The sequence below is a fragment of the Heloderma suspectum genome, chromosome 6 (assembly GCF_057233095.1).
Source record: "Heloderma suspectum isolate Gila_16-S chromosome 6, 16-S_ref, whole genome shotgun sequence".
In the NCBI taxonomy this organism is placed as follows: Eukaryota; Metazoa; Chordata; class Lepidosauria; order Squamata; family Helodermatidae; genus Heloderma; species Heloderma suspectum.
Genome location: NC_139463.1, coordinates 65,709,155 through 65,731,896, shown reverse-complemented (window position 1 = coordinate 65,731,896; position 22,742 = coordinate 65,709,155). Strand labels below are relative to the sequence as shown.

The window sequence follows — 22,742 nt, the reverse complement described above, 5'->3', positions numbered from 1 at the left end:
CACAAATTTAGTTATAGCCTTAAGATGTTCTTTATGCTCAGGATCAGCCATAGAACATATGAAGTGAGGGCAGTTTATCTGCTCTTCACCATGGAATAACCACAACCCTTCTTCATCTGCCTGGGATTTAGAAGACGAGCTTTTTAGAAAAGCCTCCAGACATTTGGGACTACAGCTTCCATCATCCCATCCAGCATGACCACATTTATTATAGCATCTACTTTTGCCCATAGTTGCACACAAGAATGCAGCCAAAATGTTTATTTGGTTAATTATCTGCATAAAAATCAATATAACTCAGTGCAGGTGATATTTCCAGGCTATTTAGAAAAAGCCAGCGTTTCCCTTGACTAGGTGGCACAGACAAATAATTCATTGTGTTGGAAACTATCTTCTGTGCATCGCCTGCGCCAAGCAATGCATATAACTTGTTTAACAACAGTGCCATTAGCTCCTTTTCTTCACGGGGCACAACTGTGATTAACAGCTCACGTTTTTAATCTGTAATTAATCACGCCAATTAAGGCTTTTAGTCCTAATTCTAGGAACTCTTCAAAAAAGCTCTTTGGGCCAGTGAAAACTAGAGAGTGCCCAGAAATCTGGAGAGTGCCACATACGAAATATGTCTGCTTTACTGGCTAAAGTTCACATAACTTGTTTGAATACAATATTATATATGTATTTATGATCTGATCACGATCGATCAGATATATCAACCTACAATTCATGTTTACAAACATTTATTATCAACAAATAAATATGATACAAGTGGTTTACAGCAGGAATTGGAACGTCCTATTTTGTTTAATCAATGGACTGCTGCCTTGGCATTTGTATCGGACATTTCAATGGATCTTTGGTTACGCCTTATTCAGCAAAAACTTTTGTTTCGGGTCTATTGGACGCCACAACGTCTTTTTAATAAAGGCTTGCCAAATCTGGCTAATTGTTGGAGGTGTAATGCAGTCAATGCTTCTCTTAGTCATATGTTTTGGAAATGCCCAACGGCTGCCTCCTTTTGGGAGGAAGTTATTATATGGGCAAATTTTGTGTTGGAAAGTTCTTTAATATTTACTGATGTAAATGTTCTTTTAAATTATTACCTGCTTCTTGGAATGTAACACATGGTCAGTGTAAATGGATTTTTCGCTCCTTTTTGGTTGCTAGAAGACTGATATTACGATATTGGAAAAATTAAAGCCCACCGCCTATAACGCAATGGACTGAAGACTTAACAGCACTAGCAACATCTGAAAGAGTGGTATATAGGCGTAACTTGCAGATGGACTTATACCTGGATATTTGGTCTGCTTTTACTGAAGTGTATGTGTAACCTATTCCCCCCTCCTTTTTTTCTTCTTCTTCTTGAATATTGTAATGTTTGAAACTGAGGATTTTAGAATATGTTGTTGTATTTTTTTAAAAAAATGTTCTTTTTCGGTTTGTTTTGTTTTGTTAAAACTCACAATAAAAAACTAGGAAAAATATGTATTTATGAATATATTTATGTATGAATTATGAAATTCAGAACACCAAGGAAAGCAATTAATGTTTGATGGCATAATCACATACCCATCTGATTCCTGGGTATTTATTTAAATATTTGCCACCTTTGGATATAAAAAACCTCCAAGATGGCTTATGGGGATACCAGGAGAAACAATGTGTTGAATGCAGACTTCATTGCACTTAGGCCACGTTGAAATCAGTGGGACGTAAGACATGATTAACTTGACCCATTTATTTCAATGGGATCAAAGTTGCAGCTAACTTAACATGGATCCAACCCAATATCACAACATTATATAAAAAAACAATGTATAGTGAAAGCAGAAGCTGGTGGTCACGAAAAAGCAGTCTGAGTATCCCAAGTCTTTTCAGAAATGGACCAACCTGCAGGCTGACAAGGAAAAAAGCAAGGGTGGGAATTCCACAGTTTTGGTGCCATTTCAGAGAAGGCTCTGTAGAATCATAGAGTTAGAAGCGACCTTGGAGTCATTTGGCCCAGCCCCCTGCTCAATGCAGGACCCGCGGTGTAGGATTCTACTATGATGACTGTGACAGGTGATTACCCAGCCTGTGCTTAAATACGTCCAATAAAGAGAGGCCCACCATGTCCTGAGATAGTCTGTTCCACTGACAAATAGTTCATATCGTTAGGAATGGTCTCCTAATGTGAGCTGAAATCTCCTTCCCTGCATTTTCTACCCATTGGTTCTGGAGCAGAAGAGAACAGGTCTCCTCCATCTTTTTCATGACAGCCCTTCAGGTATTTGAAGACGGCTATCACGTCTCCCTTTCATCTTCTCTTCTCCAGACTAAACATACCCAGCTTTTTCAACCCGTGTGACCAGAGCTGCAGCTGGGGCAGGAGCTGGGAGGGGGCTGAGCAGGGCTCAGCCAGCACCAGTACACACAGTAAACACCACCTTCTTTCCTTCCCGCCCTTCACTGCATCACCACCGCAACAGCCGTTAGCTGCTTCACACACTTTTTCTTCTTCAACTGCCGCCGCTGCACCTGCACTGAGGAACGGTCAGATTGCATAGACCCAGACCATTGCTTCACCTCCAACAAGAGCAGCCCCCACAAACATCCATTTGCCTCCCCATGTCTTTCCTTTTCTTTCTCACTGGCCGAAATGCCTTGCAGAGACTGGGAGCTTTCCTACATAAGGCAGTTAATTGGCTGTTATTCTGCCGTACGCAGAATTGAGATCTAAGCACTACAAGAGGGGCATTTCCTTTCTTGCTTTTCTGCTCCATAACATCTAGGTGGCACTGTGGTATAGCAGAACAGCACAACTACGCAAGAGAAAATCACACTGTCTTTGGCTTTCACAATTAAATGCCACATTTTCCCTGCTCTAAAAAAACTAATTGAAAGTGCTCTTAAGACACAGAAATGAAACCGGAGGGTCACAATGTTGTCTAAAGAACCTGTAAACAATTGTAAATAGGGTGCATGATAAATGCCTCGTGAAGAAAAGCCCTGGAGGGAAAAGGAGCAGTTCTGCAAATTGTTCCTTGGTGGCTTAAGCTTCAAAACAACAAGAAAGTTTAAGAAACTACTATGAGCAATGGGGAAAGTTAACACATTGTGTGGTAATGAAAGACCCTGCAAACAAAGGCTCATGAGGATTTGATTTTCCATGGGTGAAGTTGATGCTGCAATGGCTTCCAGGCCTAATTCAATTGACGGAAGAGTAGTTGAGCCTAAAAGAGCTGTTGCCAGAGAGGAATCTGGAAAACCTGGGGCTCACGTTACTGTGAAAAAGTTGTTTGTCAGTGGGCTTCACTGAATAAATAGGAGAGGATAAGCCCAGAGGTAACAGAACAGCTTCAGGTTTGCAAAACAACATTAAAGATATACTTATCTCAGTCATGCACACATATGCAGCGATATGGCAGAAGACAACAGAGCAGATGCAGACAGCCATTTTGTGAATGAATTTATTTAATAACGTACCTTGCTGGGGAGGAAGGATTGTAAAAATGCCTTTGAGGCAGTCTCTTAGCTTTTTAATTGTTGTTTCTTTTTAGTGGTCTTTGTAAGAGCGCAGAAGCGTTCCTTCGATAATGTCAAAATTGTAAGTTTCAGATAATATCTGAAACCTTTAAAAAATAATTTTCTCAGGCTTTTGAAAAGCTGTTAGCCAAGATCATGGTGTAATATGACGTAACATTTTCCTTTAAAACAATTAAGTACATGTGTACAGTAAAGAAGTTGTTGTACATTTATGATTTAATAAAATAATTTTAAAGAGGGAGGGAAAATCACTCTCGCATTGCCACCCACAGTACTTTAGACAGTGTGAGCACATGGACTGGGGCCTTCAAGAAGGATTTTAACATATGCCTACTCCCACATGAACCCGTTGCCTGGATGATAAGACCATCTTCGGAAGATCTTCGGGTGCTCCCTGCCTTCTGAGGTAAGCCTGGTGGTGCTCAGGGAAAGAGCATTCTCAGTTGTGATGCCGCATTTGGGGACTAGTTTCCCCAGGCACCGAGTCATGTATCATTCCAGGGCCAGGCTTTATTCAGCCAGGCTTTGTACAACATGAGTTATATCTGTTTTAATGCTACTGCTTGCCTGCTTCTTTTAGCAATGCGTTGTACTGTTCTGTAGGTTGGTTGTTTTTAATTTGGGATTGCTAGCAGTCCTGGGCGTTGTAAAACCGAAGACCAGGGCACCATAAACGATGCCAATTTATTTCTGAGCCAACTTTCACAAGTCATTCCCGAAGTGTTCACTGACAAACTCCTCAGTGGTGGTGATACATGGATGACATCTTTGTAACCTGGACCAGTAACTATATCATCTCTGTCTAGATTACTTTATTGTGCTCTACACAGGACTGCCTTTAAAAGTGTCCAGAAACTTCAACTGGCTGAGAATGGTTCAGAATAAAGAAACAACCCAAAAGATCAGTGCCGGCTCCAGGTTTTTGAGGGCCCTTGGGCAAGACACCCTCAGTGGGCCACCTCCCTCAGTGAGTCTATCTCCTCACCGCCGTGGTCACCAGCTGCTCTTGCTCCACATCCTCTTTGTCTCCTCATCACTGCCACTTGCTTGCTTGACAGGCACAGAGCCAGTGACCAAGCAGGCCTTGGCATCTCCTCCTCCTTTTCACCACCACCCTTATCTGGGCCAGAGCGAAAGGCCGGTGAACAAGCAGGTTGTGACGGTGAAGAGGAGGAGCAAGTCCAGGGGGCTCTTGTCAGTGAGCCTGCCCTTGATGCTGGCCCTGAAAAAGATGGATAGGCTCATAGGGGAACAACTAGTCCTTACGGTATTGTAGAGCAAAAAGTCTTTAACACTTTAAAGGTCAAAACCTTTAAATTGGGTCTGTAAAATAACTGGAAGACGGTGTAGAACTGATATGATAGAGCCAGTGTGCTGTAATGTTGGACTGGGAGCCAGGAGATCCGGGTTTTAGTTCCCACTCGGCCATGGAAGCTCACCGAGTGACTTTGGGCCAGTCACAGACTCTCAGCCCAACGTACCTCACAGGGTGTTGTTGTGAGGCTAAAATGGAGAGGAGGAGGATTATGTACGCCACCTTGGGTTCCTCAAAGAGGAAAAACGGCGAGATATTAAATAAATAAATAAATAAATAAATATTCTATGCAGGCTCCAGCTGAAGTTTTTAGGTAGTATTTAAAAGCAGCCTCTGTAGAGCACACTACAGTAGGTTAGTCTGAATTGATACAGTTACGTTGATATAGTTCTTGAATTGGTCCAAAAGTTCTTTGCCACTGGTCTGGATTACAAAGATGTCATCCAAGTATCATCATCAGATGAGTAGTCTGTAGGTAAGCTCTTCGAGGATGACTTATGCAGCTTGGCTCAGAAATATATCAGCATAATTTATCAACACCCATGTCAGTACCTTCTTTGTAGGTACTATGTTATCACTGAAAGTAAAGTTGTTACAAGCAAGAAGCAGGGGAGACACCTCTGTCTGAGCCCTGGAGCTCCCAACTGGAGTAGACAATATTAGGCTAGTTGCAAAAATAGACTGACGTGCTATAAAATAGCTTCCTATATTCCATTATTGCTAAACTAGTGATAATCTTTGTAAAGGATTGATTAGGGAGTCTGCAGTTTAGAAATTCCTTTAGGGCACAATCCTATCTATGGATGTTTAGACAGAAAAAAGTCCTACAACTCCCAGCATTCACCAGCCAGAATGTAATGTGCCCTATACAGAGATGCCTTTAAAAAGCTTCCAGAAGCTTCAATTGGTTGAGAATAAATAAATAACCAAAAAGATCAGTGTCAGCCATTCCCCATGGCTGGCTGCGGAATGCTGGGAGTTGACTTTTTTTTCTATCTAAACACGTATAGGATTGCGCCCTTAGGGGTTGAAGGATGGCACTGCTGTGAATAGAAGCCAATAGAGGGTGTGTGTTGGTGTAAACAGAAGTGAATTCAAATGTGATGAGCAAATGAATGCTATTAATTCAATGATTCAATCTCAAGTACGAAACCATTTGTGTTATTTGGTATATGATGGAAGGTTTTGTACCAGATTTTGTAAATGTAGGTCAATATATAAACAAAAATGATATAATTCCTTCTAATAAGGAACTCAGGTGGTTCATTGTGTATCAGTTTGGAAGCCAAATGAGGCCACCCAAAAATAATGTAGTGGCATCTACAGATTTGGGGGACACACCAGCCTTGCAGAAGTACATAAAGGTGTAGATTAAAAGATAATGTTGTTGTTGCTGTTGTTGTTGCTGTTTTAAAAAAACCAAACTGAATTACATTCTAGGTGCTTACAGAATATCGTTGACAGTTATGGCTACAGAGAGAGGGGGTGCTTCCAGACGGATGACTCCAAGTGATATCTATCAAAAGCTATTCCATTTCCCCCTCCTTAACAAGAACTGATGGGAAAACATGGTAGGGTTACAAACAGAAGGTGATGATGTGTGGAGCCCCTGAAAAATTCCATTTTGGGGAAGGCAATTGCACAATAAAAGCCTCACCTGGAAGCATGCAGAAAGAGAGAGAGGAAAAAAGGGTCTATGGGAAAAATCCTCTGCATGTTCAAGACAAAAAAAGGCCTACAACTCTCAGCATGCCTCAGCCAGCCTTGCAGTCTGGGGCATGCTGGGAGTTGTAGACCTTTCCCCCCTATAAACATGCAGAGGATTATGCCTTAAAGAAACTAAAAGTTGGGCAGACTGTAGCACACGATGTCCACACAATGACCAGGAAGTGGGACTGTGCTGCTGGCTATACACCCTGGGATGACCAGGCTGCCAGCCAGCCTAGCCCCATCCTTGACATCTGCCCATCGAACATGGACTTCTGAAGAGGATTCTCCATGCATGCTTGTGCTCATGTATAGGGCCTCCTGTTCAGACACCTGTGTCCAACATCAGGGAGCAGAGCTAGCCCAGCTATGCAGCACCTAGGATGGGGCCAGCAAGGCAAGCCTGCCCCTCCTCCAGTCATCGCACCCCCACCCACCCCACCCCATTATACAGAGCGGCCCAAAAGTAGGTATACAGTATACTTTCTTTGTTCTTGACTCAAGTTCGCTGCCATCATTCACAATATCAGTAAAAAAAACTAAACTGTATACCTAATTAAGGGCCTCACTCTCCACACTTAACTGATTTAACTGTCACTCCCTGTCACTCACTCTTCCCAACTGTCATTCTGACACAGATCTTCTACTCATACATTCTCTCTCCCTCCCATCAACATTCTAAACACCTGTATACCTACTTTTGGGCCACTCTGTACAGCTTTTGGTCTGACAGTGACAACACTTTAGGGCACACTCCTATGCATGTTTAGACAGAGAAAAGGCCTACAACTCCCAGCACAGCTGGCTGGGGAATGCTGGGAGCTGTAGGACATTTTTCTGTCTAAACATGCATAGGACTGTGCCCTAAGAAACAAACACCCTTAAAAAAGCACTAATTTTGAGTTGGGCTGGGCTCCTCTAGTCTATCCCCCTCACTGAGGCCACTGTATCTAACTGCCCTGCAAGGAAGAAAAGGTCAGGGATCAAGTCTATTTCTTGGAGGCTTGCTGAGGCCTGTTGTTTGAACTGAGGAACAGCTCAGGGCAGCAAGTCTATTTGCTTAGGAGTGGCTGCCGCTGCTGCTGGTGGTATCAGTTCCTGACTAAGAACTAGTTGCCCAAGTTTGCTTCCTTCCTCCTCTCTCCCAATCCCTTTTCCTTTTGTGTCATGCCTTTTAGAATGAAGCTCTGCGGGCAGGGACTGTTTGTTTCTTTGTAAGCAGCTCTGGGAACCTTTTTCCGTTGATGAGCAGAGTGGGGAAAAAAGCTTTTAATAAATAATAAACTTTTGCACTCTCTGACAGAAACCTGTTTTGAAGATCTGCCCGACACCCAGTATGCTGACGGGGAGCAATGGGAGTTGTACAGCAATACATCTGCAGGGGGCCGGGTTGGGGAAAGCTGAAATAAGGATCAGGATCTTATTTCACCCATTGCAGCTTTTATCAACCTTGTATGACCTGGTGCACTTGCTGCCATGGACCGCAATCCTGTGCATATTTACACAACAGCAAGTTCTCCAAAAAGCAATGGAACTTACTTCTGAGTAAATCGGCACACGATTGGGCTAAAATACCCCTTTCTACACAACTATGAAAGGCAAAAGAGCCCCTGCCCTTCTGTGGTCACCTTACTGCCCACATAATTGGTGCTAGTTAAAAGCACACTTAAGTAAGGGCCAAACCAAGACATGTTAAATGCATGAATACAGTTATGGTGCACATTTTAAAAATGTAAATAGAATGCAAGGGGCAGTGAGCAACAGTGGGAACACAGGGGTGGAGAGGGAGAGTTTAATCCTCCCCGTTCTCTGTGGTCACAATGATAATCCCACCAATGATAATCTACCCACCCACCCACCCTCGGAGCGATTATTTGAATTGGGTGGGAATAACAAATAACAGCTTCAGGGGAACAATTTCCATTGTGACTGACCACAGCGGGGGCAAAGGGTTAAACTCTACTTCTGTGGTCCTGCTGCTGCTGACCCCAGTTCGTGTCTGCTATTTATATTTTTAGAAATATGCACCTTAATTGCATTCACACAATTAATGTCACATCCAGTTGGAGGTAAGCCTGGCTCCAAAATGAAAAGAGAAGCCCCATAATCATTGCGGAAGAATATGCAAATGCTCTTTTAACAGGTAAGCATGGGCAAGGCTCCCAAAGTGTGCTGCATGGGGACAAGAAAAAGGGTGCATTAAGAAGCAAAATGTCAAAATCTTTTCCTGGTGGTGTGGACACCATTTAAGCACCTCACTTGCCTTATTAAGCCAGCTACAACTCTTCAGATATTGCCAGGAAGAATGAGGGGGAGGCAAATAACGTGTTTTGCCCTGTTAATCATTCCCTCCTCCACCAACATTTCATCTCTGTTTCTACTGCTGGATGATAATTTATCTATCACAGACATGGTCACTGTTTCTAAGCTGCATGCCAGCATCAGAGAGAAAGTGACTATTTCTGCTGTTCCTTTCTCCCTCAACAACGACAGGCTGAATTAGGCCTGGCTCTGGTTGGGTTGGGGGGCTTGGGCAAGATTCCTCAGTGGGGCCTCCTTTCTGAGTGGGTCCCCCCTCTGCCTTGCCACAATCACAACTGGACATTCACTTGCCCTCTCCCTCCACACAACTTCCCGGAAGGAGAACTCAAGGCAAATGACATTGCTTTTGCGCTTGGAGATTTGGGGCGGGGGGGTAAAAAGGCGACGTCAGCAAGGATGAGAACAGCAGTGCTGGCAGCTCCAAGGGTCAACCTGAACCTGGGCCCTGCACAGGGCTGTGGGTATCAGCAAATACCCTATAATGTTGACCTCGGCCTTGGCCCCGAGTCAGATTTTCCCCTCTCACTTATTCCCCTAGCTCCCCCCAGCCCTTGATTCAATCCTCCCTAAATCCACCACACACACACACACACACACACATACACACCTTAGACCCAAACCAAGACTTGAAAGGAGCAGCTATATTTCTTCTTGATATATCTGTTCCATTCATATATAAAGCAGGAGGTGAGGAGGGCCTAATTTTTACATCAAAGGGGGGCATGTGGGGAGCTGAATCCTCCCCTTCCCTTATTTCCCCATGTTTGATTTCCTAGCTGCCCCCATAACGTCGGGTTTGTTCGTAACAGAGGCCTAGTTCACACTGAGGTGGAAAAACCTGTGTCTGGACTGCACCACTTAAGGCTGCAGGTGGCAACTCCTGTGATTTCAGTGCTTTTCCGTACTGATAAATCACCCCACATAGGAAACCTGGTGTCAGGGGAAAGTTTCCCACTGGCCACTGGATGATGGGAGTTGTAGTCCAACACATCTGGAGGGTGCCAGGTTAGGGAAGACTGCATGAATTTGTTCCAAATTGTCCAGGACCGAGTTAGTGACGTGCTACCTGGTAATATCACTGCCTGGTTGTAAGCAAAAATTACCTCAGAAAAGCTAATCCTCTGGCCTGCCTTGAGATGATTCTCTCTGGACTCATGCAGCCATTCTTAAGACAGCACTATTCGTTTTGACCTAAGTATTACGTTGAAGGTATGAAGGGAGAGGAGTGAAAAGGCACATGCTGTCCCTCCCAACTTCCACACTTTCAGCTTAACAGAAGCCTACGCAACCCACTGAGAAGCAGGATTCCTGTTTTGTGAAAAGACACCTACACACGTACAGTTGTAAGTCTCTTTCCACACAATCAGAAACCATTCTTTTCAGTTATATGTGCATAGGTTCTATGCATTTAATTAATTAAAAGTAGTTTTAGCCACTTTTTAGGGCTGTCCCCTTACTTCTGCGTAAACAGACCTAGGATTGCACTGTAAGACACAACTTCACTCTTGCATGAAGATGGGACGGACTGGCTATTTGTACTGCCTTGCCTTATCTGCACTTATTTCCATAAGTGCTTGTGAAAATGCATCTACGGATCCACCCTGCCAGTTTTCAAGGAATTTTCAGTACCCGTATTTGGCAAAATCCATTGTAGTTTTTTGAACATGGAAAGCAGAGTTACACTTCTGATCTGGTTTTCTGTGCAGGGTGGGATTTTGTAGGAAGACGCATGTACTAAACCAGGAGTGAGGGAGCTTGTTGGGTCTACTTTGTTTTCTGCTAGAGCCCCAAGTTCCACCAACCAGATCTAGGTGCCGCTAGGTAATTTTAGAACCTGGACTTAATGGTCTTATGCCCCCTCCCCCCAACACACACACCTTTAGACAACCATATGTATCACTTTAGTTGTGAAGCACAAAACTAGTATTTCCCTTCTCCCCTCTATGCTATCATTTCATGTATTACAACTGCTTCTACATTCCTGATATAACACAGGGCGTCTCTACATGAGCGGTTTATTGCACACTTGTGATTGGCCACTCAAGGAAGTTTGCGGGTCCTTTACACGATGTCGTCAACCTCCAGGACGTCTCCTGCACATTTCCCCTTTTATCCTCCTTTCAAAAACATTGGAGATAAGCTAGTAATAAAAGTTAATGGTGCCATATCATCAGCGTGTAATGCTGGCGTAGAGCTATGAACTTGTTAAGGAAGGATTTTCCTCAGTTCAAACCACAAGTCTGCCATGTAAATGTTTGAGCATGTTTTTCAATCAAAAGCTAATTGGAGGGAGAAGGTAAAATGCCTCCCTGAAATGAAGGGAGACAGATCTGATCCCCCACTCCACCAAGCTCAGAATCAACGTCCTCTGTTGATTCAGAGCACCCCATTAATTTCAGTGGGGCTTACTCCCAAGTAAGTGTGCCGAGAGTTGCAGACTTACAGCACAATCTTACATCTACTCAGAAGTAAGTTGTAGTTTTCCTGAGGGCTGCAAGGAAATGGTACAGCACAAGTTATGTGACGAAAACAACACATACACCCCCCCCCCCCGCTCCTTTGCACACATGCCAGGGGAGTGCTCCCTTGATTCAGACCACACGTCTGCCATGTAAAGGAGCCCCTTCTAATCCCACAAAGAAACTGAGAGCAGAAAGTCCCGGTAAGGATGCGGGTTTTTTGCTTAATGTAGAGACACCCACAGGAAAAAAAACAAAGGAAAAAAACTGTTTGCCAAGCCTGATTAAAATAAATAAATACTTTGAGCATGTGCGATTTCACATTTTAAACTCATTTAAATCATTGCACCATCATGACTACAGGAATAAAAGAAAGTTTGTTTCTGCTGCCCTGATGCGAAACACATTTAGGAAGCAATCCTATGGAAAGAACTGCACCAGCTGCCCTCAGAGGTTGGAAAATTGACCTCGGAGAGGGGGAAAGGGGGGTGTTTTGGTGGGAGGGGAGGAAACTGAAGAGGCTAGGATACGAGCTATCCTGGGGCCTCTCCAGCCTCCTTCCCTCTGCCTCTGAAGCTTCTAGCAAAAAAAAGCCCATCTAACAAAAAATGCAGGGCAGGAGGACGGAGAGGCGAAGACTGTCTCTACCACTCCTCCCGCCCTGCATTCGGAAACCTCTGAGTTTGGAGGCTTCCTTCCTTTGAGTGCACAATCAACAGGATTGCACCCTTGCTGGGGAATAAGTTTTATTTTGTTGTAGAAAGGGATAGTGTATATTTAAATGAAATAATAATAAAAGGAGCATCAACCATGTATATGTCTGGCTGGCAGACCCCTGGCTATAAAAGGTTCTTTTAAAAAATAAGAAGAAAGGAAGGATCATTTGGTGATGATTTGGTGATCAGTGGGCTCATACTGGCCCAAGTTCTGATCCTGGGCCTGTTGCTGCTGCCCCCATAATCTGTTGGTCCTTGGGTGCCATTTTGGGGGGAGGGCTGGGCTATGGGCTGCACTACTGAATCAGAGCCCAGTGCAAAAAAAAACACAACCCATTGAACAAGAGAACAGGGTGCCTCTGAGCACATTCTGAGCCTAGGAATTTGTTTTCAGTGCTGGAACTGAACTGAGCTCACTGTCCTTTCCCACAAAAGTCCACTCCTGGTTACTCCAAGCTCTTTGTTTCAGCAGACTAATTTAGGTGGAAAAAGTCATTTTGTTCTTGCTGCTGTTAAACAATTGTCAGTCAGAAACCCTTGCCAGTCTGCTGTGAATCACCCAGAGCTCTTCCAGTAGATTTCAGGCCACCTTGTGCCCACGCCACAGTTCTATACATGCAACTTCCTTGCTATGTCAGGTGGAGGACGACTAGTGGGTTTGGATCCCCCTTCCCCAAGCAATGGGAACTTCCATGCATTTTATGCAGGGTCAGCTTTCTTTGGAGGAGGAGAGGGCACAAGAGATTATGTGCTCTTGCACAAGGAGAAATACAGCATTTCACTTACAAGTTACGGTTTGGGTATGAATCACGGGGAAACAAAAGTCCATTTCCAGTTGGCCTCCCATGATGTTTGAAGACAGTCATCAAAGTCAGGAGAGTGGGAAGACAGGCAGATCTGACCCTTGAGGCAGAATCCGTTACAATATTCTTAAACTGCTCTCCTTCATTTCAGTGAGGCTTCCACATAGACTCTCCCAGTGGAATGTGTCCAATATCAATTAGCGTACAGGAAAGAAAGCTGCCCCTTGGAATTTCTTCCTCAATCCCCAAAATGTCTTTACTTGGGCTAACCCCAAATCCCGTGAGCAAGAAAGAAAAGTACAGCTGATGCATCTTTTATAATTTAATACTGCTCTGTGTGTATAGCAGCTCAATTTTGCAGAATTTGTCAATGAAAATAGTGCAAGAAGCTGGTACACCTGTACCTTAACTTTGTTGCCTGTCTCGGATTAACCTTAAGTAGCACACTACTGAAGGGTGTGTGTGTGTGTGTGTGTGTGTGACAGAGAGAGAGGGAGAGGGAGAGGGGGAGAGAGAGAGAGAGAGAGAGAGAGAGAGAGAAACAGCATCTCACTAAAAAGATACTTCAGCAATGAACCTACTTCGAATACCCAAAAGTCCTATTTATTATTATTCATACTTTCCCGTGAAAATTTCTGTGCCCTTATTCCCAATCACTGTCTTCCCCTCCTTCATGATCCAAGCTACCCCTCCCTTTTTTTTTTGGAAAAAGTTGGTTGTGCAATTAACACCCATGCACATCTTAGACAGGTGGGAGATTGTGGCGTATTAGTGGATTTGTTAATTTCTGGTAGGCCAACTAGTGCCTGCTGTTTGCTGGGATTCTCACAAAGAATGCTTGACTAGGTACACTTTGCTTTGATTCTATAAGGCACTTGCATAAGAACATAAAAAGAGCCTTGCTGGATCAGACCAAGGGTCCATCTAGTCCAGCATTCTCTTCACACAGTGGCCAAACAGCTGTCGACCAGGAATCCACAAGCAGGGCATGAGCATAACAGCACCCTCCCACCCATGTTCCCCAGCAACTGGTGTACACAGGCTCACTCACAGCAAAGGGGATGGGGAACTGCCTGGGAATCAGGCTTCCTGCACTAAGCAGGAGGTTGGACTCGATGGTCTGGTAGGCCCCTTCCAACCCTATGATTCTATGAACATCTATGAACTGCCTCTGGTACTGGCAGTAGCTCAAAGCCATCAGGACTAGTAGCCATTGATAGCCTTTTCCTCCAGGAATTTGTCCAACCCCCTTTCAAAGCCACCCAAACTGGTGGCCATCACTACATCCTGTGGTAGCGAGTTCCATAGTTTAATGCTGCGCTGTGTGAAGAAGTCCTTCCTTTTATCTGTCCTGAACCTCCCACCAATAAGCTTCATAGGAGGACCTTGGGTTCTAGTATTTTGAGAGAGGGAGAAAAATGTCTCCCTATCCACATTCTCCACACCATGCACAATTTTGTACACCTCTATCATGTCTCCCCTTAACCTCCTTTTTTCCAAGCTAAACAATCCCAGCTGTTGTAACCTTCTCTCATAGGGGAGATGCTCCAGCCCCTTGATCATTTTACTTGCCCTTTTCTGCCCTTTTCCCAGTTGTACAATATCTTTTTTGTGTGTGTGCAAAAAAAGCCTGGCCTATTTCCTCCCCTTCTACATTTGGGCAATCAAAAACATTTTCATCTGCATCCCTTTGGGATGATTTAACCCGAACCGGATGCTTCCTAGCTCCTGTCGGCTTTCCCCCAGGGTTTAGTTTAAAAGCTGCTCTGCCCCCGTTTATGTTTAGCGCCAGCAGTCTGGTTCCATTTTGGTTCAAGTGGCGCCTGTCCCTCTCGCACAGGCCCAGCTTGCCCCAAAACGTTCCCCAGTGCCTAACAAATCTGAACCCCTCCTCCCTGTACTAGTGTCTCATCCACGCATTGAGACTCCTCAGCTTCGCCTGGCTGGCTGGCCCTGCGCGTGGAACAGGTAGCATTTCAGAGAAAGCCACCTTGGTGGTCCTGGATTTCGACCTCCTACCTAGCAACCTAAAATTGGCTTCCAGGACCTCACGACCACATTGCCCCACATCATTGATACCAAGATGGACCACGACCACCGACTCCACCCCGGCACTATCTACTAGGCTATCTAGATGGCGTGTGATATCCGCAACCTTCACACCAAGCAGGCAATTCACCGTGCGATCTACACGCCCATCTCTTCTTGCTGAAGAATGCACTTCCTGCATTCTTCAACAAGGCTACATATTCTGGATCGCATAACACACATTAGTTATGCCTTAATTCAGCCTTTCCCAAGCTGGTGCCCTCCAGATATTTTGTACTACTTACTATTCACACCAGCCCCAGTCATATGCATTCTTTTACAAATATAAAAGCACATTGGTGGACCACAAGAGATTCTTTCCTTTTTAAGTTGTCCACACTATACCTGAAGCCATCCCATCCCATCCCATCCCATCCCTGCTTCAAGTACACACCTTGCCACTTCCTTTGCCAAGTGGGAGCTATAATCACCCTCTAACACACTCACAGTTCTCCTAAGAAAAAGGTCTATTTCCCTGGGTATAAAAATAGCTGCCATTGTTGATTTGCATACATTAATTCCTGTCTCAATTCAGGATGAATTCATGTAGGGAAATTCTGCAGACTATATTTGCACAAAGGATAATTGCTGTGTGCAGATTATGCTGATCACAAAATGCAGTAATTCAATGGGCAAATTGAAAGCTGCCTGCCACCATAACACTGCAGGAGAAGAGAGGGCTTCAGTCTGTCTGAAAGCTACATACCCTCTGATCTGGACACCCTTCCCCATGAACCGCAGACGTTCTCAGGCAAACTAGTTATTTAACAAAGAGAGGCACTCTGCACATGTTCAAGGATGCTCTTGTTAATGTGTGTGTTCCAGAACTGGGCTTTGACTTTAAAAATGGATTCAAAGGCTGGTCACTGGCACAAATTAAGCCTCGGAACCCACCTATAAGGCCATATCATGTAACTAACACAGTGTGGAGCTACTTCCAGTGGCTTCTTCACATGATGTTACAGTAATGCTCGGACACTCCATCTTAGTGCTTTGGGCCTATTATATGGGTCTTTCCCAGACACAAGGGCCCCCATTCACACATGCCTATATCAGTATGGAAACCACTTCCTCATGGAGTCTTATTCCCTAGAACGGCCTTCCCCAACCTGATGCCCAAGGTGTTTCAGACTGCAATTCCCACCATTCCTGAACATTGGCCATGCTGGCAGGGGCTGATGGGAGCTGAAGACCAAAACATCTGAAGGGCACTCAGTTGGAGAAGGCTACAATACGTGTATGAATGCTGGAACCACTTATTTATTTATTATTTCATTTCTATACTGCCCAATAGCCAAAGGTCTCTGGGTGGTTCACAAAAATTAAAACCAAAAAGCACACAGTAAAACAATATAAAATATAAAAGCATTAAAACCACAATATAACAATATAACCAGAATAAAACCAGAATAAAACCTAGCAGCAATGCAGAGATTTAAAATACAGATTTAAAACACCAAAGCTAAAAAAGTAGAAAGCCAAAATTTGTGGGAAAATAAAAAGGTCTTCACCTGGTGCCGGAAGAAATACAATGTAGATGCCAGTTAACTAGGGAGCTCATTCCACAGCCGGGGTGCCACAGCAGAAATGGCCCTCCTCCTAGTAGCCACCCGCCTCACTTCCTTTGGCAGGGGCTCACGGAGAAGGACCACTGAGGATGACCTTAAGGTCCGGGCAAGCACATATGGGAGGAGGCAATCCTTCAGATAACCTGGCCCCAAGCTGAATGTTAATACCAGCGCTTTGAATCGGGCTCAGAAAGGGACTGGCAGCCAGTGCAGCTGGAAAAGGAGCGGCATAATATGAGCTCGTTGGCCAGTCCCTGTTAACAATCTTGCTGACCTGTTTTGGACTAGCTGAAGTTTCTGGACCATTTTCAAAGGCATCCCCACGTATAACGCACTGCATTAATCCAGACAAGACGTTATCAGAGCATGGATAACTGTAGCTAGGCTATCTCTGTCCAGATAAGGGCGTAGTTGGTATACCAGCCTAAGCTGATAAAAAGTGCTCTGTGCCATTGAGTCCACCTGTGCCTCAAGTGACAGTTCTGGGTCCAAGAGCACCCCCAAACTATGAACCTGATCCTTTAGAGGGACTGCAACTCCCTCCAGAACAGGTTGAATATCACCTAGCTGGGCAGACGAACCACCCACTAACAGTACCTCCGTCTTGTCTGGATTGAGTTTCAGTTTATTGGCCCTCGTCCAGTTCATTACCGTGCCCAGGCATTGATTCAGAACAGCCACTGCCTCACTTGGGTTTGATGAGAAAGAGAGGTAGAGCTGGGTGTCATCCGCATATTGATGCCACCTCAGCCCACACCTCCAGATAACTACCCCCAGCGGTTTCATGTAGATGTTAAACAGCATGGGGGATAAAATAGAGCCCTGTGGAACCCCATGGCACAATTGCCATGGCACAGAGCAATAATCCCCCAGCACCGCCTTCTGGAATCGGCCATCCAAGTAGGAGCGGAACCACCGCAGTGCGGTGCCTCCAACTCCCAACCCAGACAACCTATCCAGAAGGATACCATGGTCAATGGTATCAAAAGCCGCTGAGAGGTCCAGGAGAATCAACAGGGTCGCACTCCCCCATCCCTGGCCGGGCTTTGCCCAGAGGGAGAGGGCGCTTGGGCACGATGGTGTCAACTGCCCAAGTCATCTCTGCCTAGGGATGGCCAGAACGCTTACCTGCTGTTCTGGGGGGGGGGGTCCGCAGGGGGGGAGGCGATCCATTCCTCCCCCCCGGAATCCACTTTGGCCAGCTCCGCTCCGCGGCGATTCCATGGAGCCGCCAGCCGGCTCTGAAGCCTCAGCGATACGGCCGCCATGGCTGTATTGCTGGGGTAGACAGGGTGAGTCTCCAGATGCAAATGGCGTCCTGGACACCATTTGCGTCTGTGGTTTTCATTTATGTGATAGGCTATTTTTTTGTGTAGCCTCTCACGTAAAAGCAGGGACGTCCCACAAATATTTGCATAGCCTATCACATTAATGAAAACCACAGACGCAAATGGTGTCCAGGACGCCATTTGCAGCCATAAAGGCTTTAGTTTAAGGCAAATGCAGCCATTTATGGCTGCATTTACATTAAACTAAGGCCTTTACGGCTGCAAATGGCATCCCACATGCCATTTGCGTCCTCAGTCAATCCGTGCAGACAGCGATATACCCTATTGAATCCGGCCTCATTGGGGTCCGTGGAGGATTTCTCCAACATCCCTATCTCTGCCTTCCACAGAGCGACCTGGGCTTCAACAGGAGCACCAGCCATACCAGCAGGAGAATCCCCCAGAGCCCTCTGGAATCCATCAGAATCCATTAGCCTCTGGGGGCGGACCATTTTAATAGGTCTCCCATCCTTGCAGAGGGGAAAGGCTGCCAAGAGTCTAAACCTCAGCTGGAAGTGATCTGACCGTGACAGATGTTGATTCCTCCACTTTCAGATCACCATCCTCCTGCCCAGTCGAGAAAACCAGATCAAACGTGGGCTGATGACATGTTGGGACAGCCCCATGGTTGTCATGGTGGCCATGAAGTCCTGAGCTGCCCTGGATACAGTGGCCTCGGCATGGAAGTTGAGATCCCCCAGGACCATCATCCTAGGGGTCCTCAGCACCAAGTCCGAGACCACCTCTGGGAGCTCAGGCAGGGAGTCTGATGGGCAGCAGGGTGGGCGGTACACCTGCAGAATCCCTAATCTGTCCCGGGTACCCAACACAAGGTACAAGCACTCAAGATCTCCACACAAATAAGAAGGAAGCCTAGAGAGAGGATTTGAATTCCTATAGACCACGGCAACCCTCCCTCCCCAACCCTCAAGTCGGTGTTGGTGCTGCACTGAGTACCCAGGAGGGCACAGCTGGGAGACGGTAACCCTTCCCACTTCTCCCACATAGTCAGGGGAAAATGCACGAGTCCTTCCTGCCCAATTGACTCCCAATCAGGAACGGGGCCAACGATCAAGTGGAAAGAACCGTGTGATGTGTCCTGCCCAAGAAGTTCAGCTTCTAAACTGGAGGCAGGCAACCTGCTGCCCTCCAATTGCTTTGGACTACAATCCCTATAAACCCCAGCCAGCATGGTCAGGGATGGTGGGAATTGTAGTCCAAAACAGCTGGAAGGCACCAAGTTGCTAATTCCTGTATCTAAATGCTACTGCAGTGCCATGGGAAGAAACCACAGAAGAAGAAGCTCCTTCTTATCCTAACGCACACATCTATCAGAAAATGATGTGCTCTTGAACACAGGGAGAGCCCATTATTTATGGATCATTTCCCTGCAACGATTTTTGCCCTCTGCCACCATGATAAGATGAGTGGTGTGTGTGAGAGCACTTTTTTATGCAGTCACGTGATATGTAATCTACAGGAGGGATTAAATCCTGCTCCCATCTCTCTCAGCAATGGTGCTGACATGAATGTCCTTGCTTTCTTCTTTTATGCAGGACACAGAATAATGGACTCAAGTGACAGGAAGCCAGATTCCGGCTGAACATCAGGAAAAACTTCCTGACTGTTAGAGCAATATGACAATGGAACCAATGACCTAGGGAGGTGGTGGGCTCTCCCACACTGGAGGCATTCAAGATGAAGCTGGACAGCCATCTGTCAGGGATGCTTTGACTTGGAACCCTGCTTTGAGCAGGGGGTGGACTCAATGGTCTTACAGGCCCCTTCCAACCCTATTACTCTATGATTCTATGACTTGATTTTGGTCTTTTTAACCTACAGTGCCCTCATCAAGGTCCGTAAGGCCAAAACTACAAGGTATGTTAAATGTATAGTTGCAGCCAGACAACAATGGCAACCACTCATTTAATTCCCTACCTCTTTTTCCAGAATGTCTAGGACAACTTACCTGTGTCCTGATTATCACACTGTTGTGTGTTTCCCCACCGCCACTAATTATGTGAAGTGGGAAATCAGAACAGAACGATGTCAGGACACAGATAAGTTGCCCTAGACATCACAGAGGGGAAAATTAAATGCATGATTACTGTTTTGGGCAGTGACCACACGCTCAATGCAATCCGCAGTTGTGCTCTGAAGAAATTCTACAATTTCATTTTCCATCCATCTGGCCTGACCAACCTACATCTTCCTCCAGTCCTCACTGTAGCCAGTAGCAGTTGCACAACCTAAAGCTGCCTGCAGAGTAAAGAATGTTCAGAGATTGGGCTGAATTACGCTACACACTATAGAGGAAGGCTTTAAAAAATAGGATCCCTAGCCAATGTCCTAGAGGGGAAACATTTTTATTGGTGTAAGTAGGATGTTCAAATCATGGCATAAGCAAAAGCCAGCTATGGAGCCTTCATAGGGGAGTGTGTGTGTTTTTTTATAGGGCACAATGTGTCCTGATACTTTTGAACAGCTGTTTTCATCTCTAGTTCAATATGCCCTTGGATGCCATTATTCCTGCACCACCCACATTGCACGGAACAGGGTTCGCCGCACCAAAGCGGTACTCCAAAGCTCTGCTCAGGGATTCTAGCCCTCACACATCGAGGGGAGATTGAGGATATCCTCTCTGGACCTGCCCCTTATGCCATGTCTCTGACACAGCCACCACTGCCCTCCATATGTTGGAAGGCAAAGGTCTACAGTGGAGAGCCTGCTCTACACATGGAAGAACCGCACATGATTTAGAACCCTGTTCATGCAGGGCTCTAAATCGCATGGGGAACCTACATGGGTAAAGCTGGCTCTCTGCTGCTGATCTTCACCCTTCAACACGTGGAGGGTATTAGGGCCAGGTGACAGGGACACAGCAGAAGGCTGGGGGGACAGTGAGCATCTCCCTGCCCTCACACAATTCTAACTGCATGCAGCCTAGACCGCCTGAACAGGGCTAAATTGTTAATTGAAAGCTTACTGGGGATTCTTCAGTGAGAAGTTCAGTAACGGTGGAAGAGCTTTGCCGAAAGGCAGCTTGCACACCACTGCCAATCCTCCCCTTCATTGCACAGCCTGAGTGGACTGTTAGGTGTGTTCTGATCAAGGTCTCAGTTCACAATGGATGATAAGGTGGTCCAGCAGGTCTGAATGGTCACCCTAGGATGTGCTGCAGAATCCTTTGCAAAGTACAGTGGTCCTTTCCAAGGTAGGCACTTAAGCAGGGCTGGCGTCAGCAACTGCTATACTGGGGCAACTACCAGGGGGCAGCTTGCAGAATTTGAGGTTAGCCCAAGTACAGACATTTTGGTGACTGAGAGCATCTCTACACCAGCCTAAAATCCCGCATTTAAAACTGGGCTTTCTGCTTCCATTTGAAATGCAAGATCACGACGGACTCCCTTTACACATGGTTCCCCCCCTTCCCTCCTTATCTGAGTCTTCCATATATTTCATTATACAGTCCCTAGATGGTGCTGTGTTCTAGCTCCTCTTATTGTGGGATTTCCTCTTTTGATGAGGGAACTCGAGCGCTGTAATTTGATAGCTCATTATCTCCGATCATTAAAAAAAATGGAATAAAGGTCATTTAGTGCTGGAGACACCCTGGAGGTTGACGACATCCTCTAAAGGATCTGCAAACTTCTGTGAGTAGCCAATCTCAAGAGCAGAATAAAAGGTCCATGTGACAGAGCCCCAAGGAAGAAATTCCAAGGGGCATCCTCTCTCCTGTACACTAATCAGCATCGGACACGCTCCACTGGGAGATTCTCTGCGGGAGCCTCACTGAAATGAATGAGAGCATTTTCAGAGCTGGCTGCTATTTTAATTCCCCGCAATGCTCTGGAACGGCATTATATATGGGGCACTGTGGGGAATTGAAGAGGCCACTAGATACAGCTGCCCAGTATTGCTTGGGGTACTGCTGCTGCTGTCTGCTGTTACTTGCTGCCACTTCTAGATAAACCTGACGGAAGGGGCCCAACAGAAGCACTCTGCCCGTGGAGCTGGCCCTGCCCTTAAGAGTTCCTTAGCAGACAGTGAAAAGTATTCCCTGAAGGAAAACATCTGAAAACAACCAAGCTAGAGCACCATTCCTGGCCCCTCCAGGACCAGAGTCCTGCCTTCATTCACTTTTTGCGCTGGGTATCTTGACCACTGCGCAGTGGTAATAGGCTTGCTGTGGACGTCCCCCACCCAAACACAGCTTCACCTTGCACTCTCACTTCTCCGTCTGGGCACAACAAAGCTTCCCACTACCCCCAGCACCACTCTTCCAGATCACTTACCGCAACTCAGTTGCTCCCTAACGGCTTCAGCTGCACTTTCATCCCTGCAATCTGGGTGGCCGTACGCTTACGCAGGTGGAGATTCTAATCTGTGTTGGCGATGAGTAAATCTGGACCGAGGATAGCTATTGCAGAGTAATTAAACCGGAGTAGAAGGTCCTCCAAGGAACACTGCTCCTCAGATGCCTTATTCCACGGGAAGAGCTCCCCAGGCTACGTCGGAGGCAGGGCGGTGAGTCAGGGGGCCCTGGGCTCAAAGGCCGAGCTGGTCTTTCTGAGGTGCCCCCCCAGACCGGAGGAGGGCGGCGGCGGAGGAGCGCGGGGATCCATCCCCCTCTCTTCCCCGCTCCCGCACTCAGTTGCTCTGCGTCCCACAGAGGGAGATGGCAGGAGGGAAGGAGGGGGAGGGTTAGAATACCGGTCGGTGCGGGGAAACCAGGAGACAGGGAAGACCTTGTCTCCTGGCCGCAGCCGATCGCGCCCCATCACTCTGCGCGACCCCGGTGTTCCTGCCCGCTCCGGGGTTGGAAAGTCGCATGGCGAGGCGAGGCGAGCCTTCCTCGCGCTCCTACGGCTCCAGCATAGATCCCCACGCACCCGCCCACCTCGACCC

At 46.2% G+C, this 22,742-nt stretch overlaps 1 protein-coding gene across 1 annotated transcript in view; it reads right to left on the bottom strand.

The window, feature by feature from the left end:
* Positions 1-22,742, bottom strand: part of CRHR1 (corticotropin releasing hormone receptor 1) — a 114,686-nt gene that overhangs the window by 91,664 nt on the left and 280 nt on the right. The gene's annotated exons all lie outside the window — the stretch shown is intronic.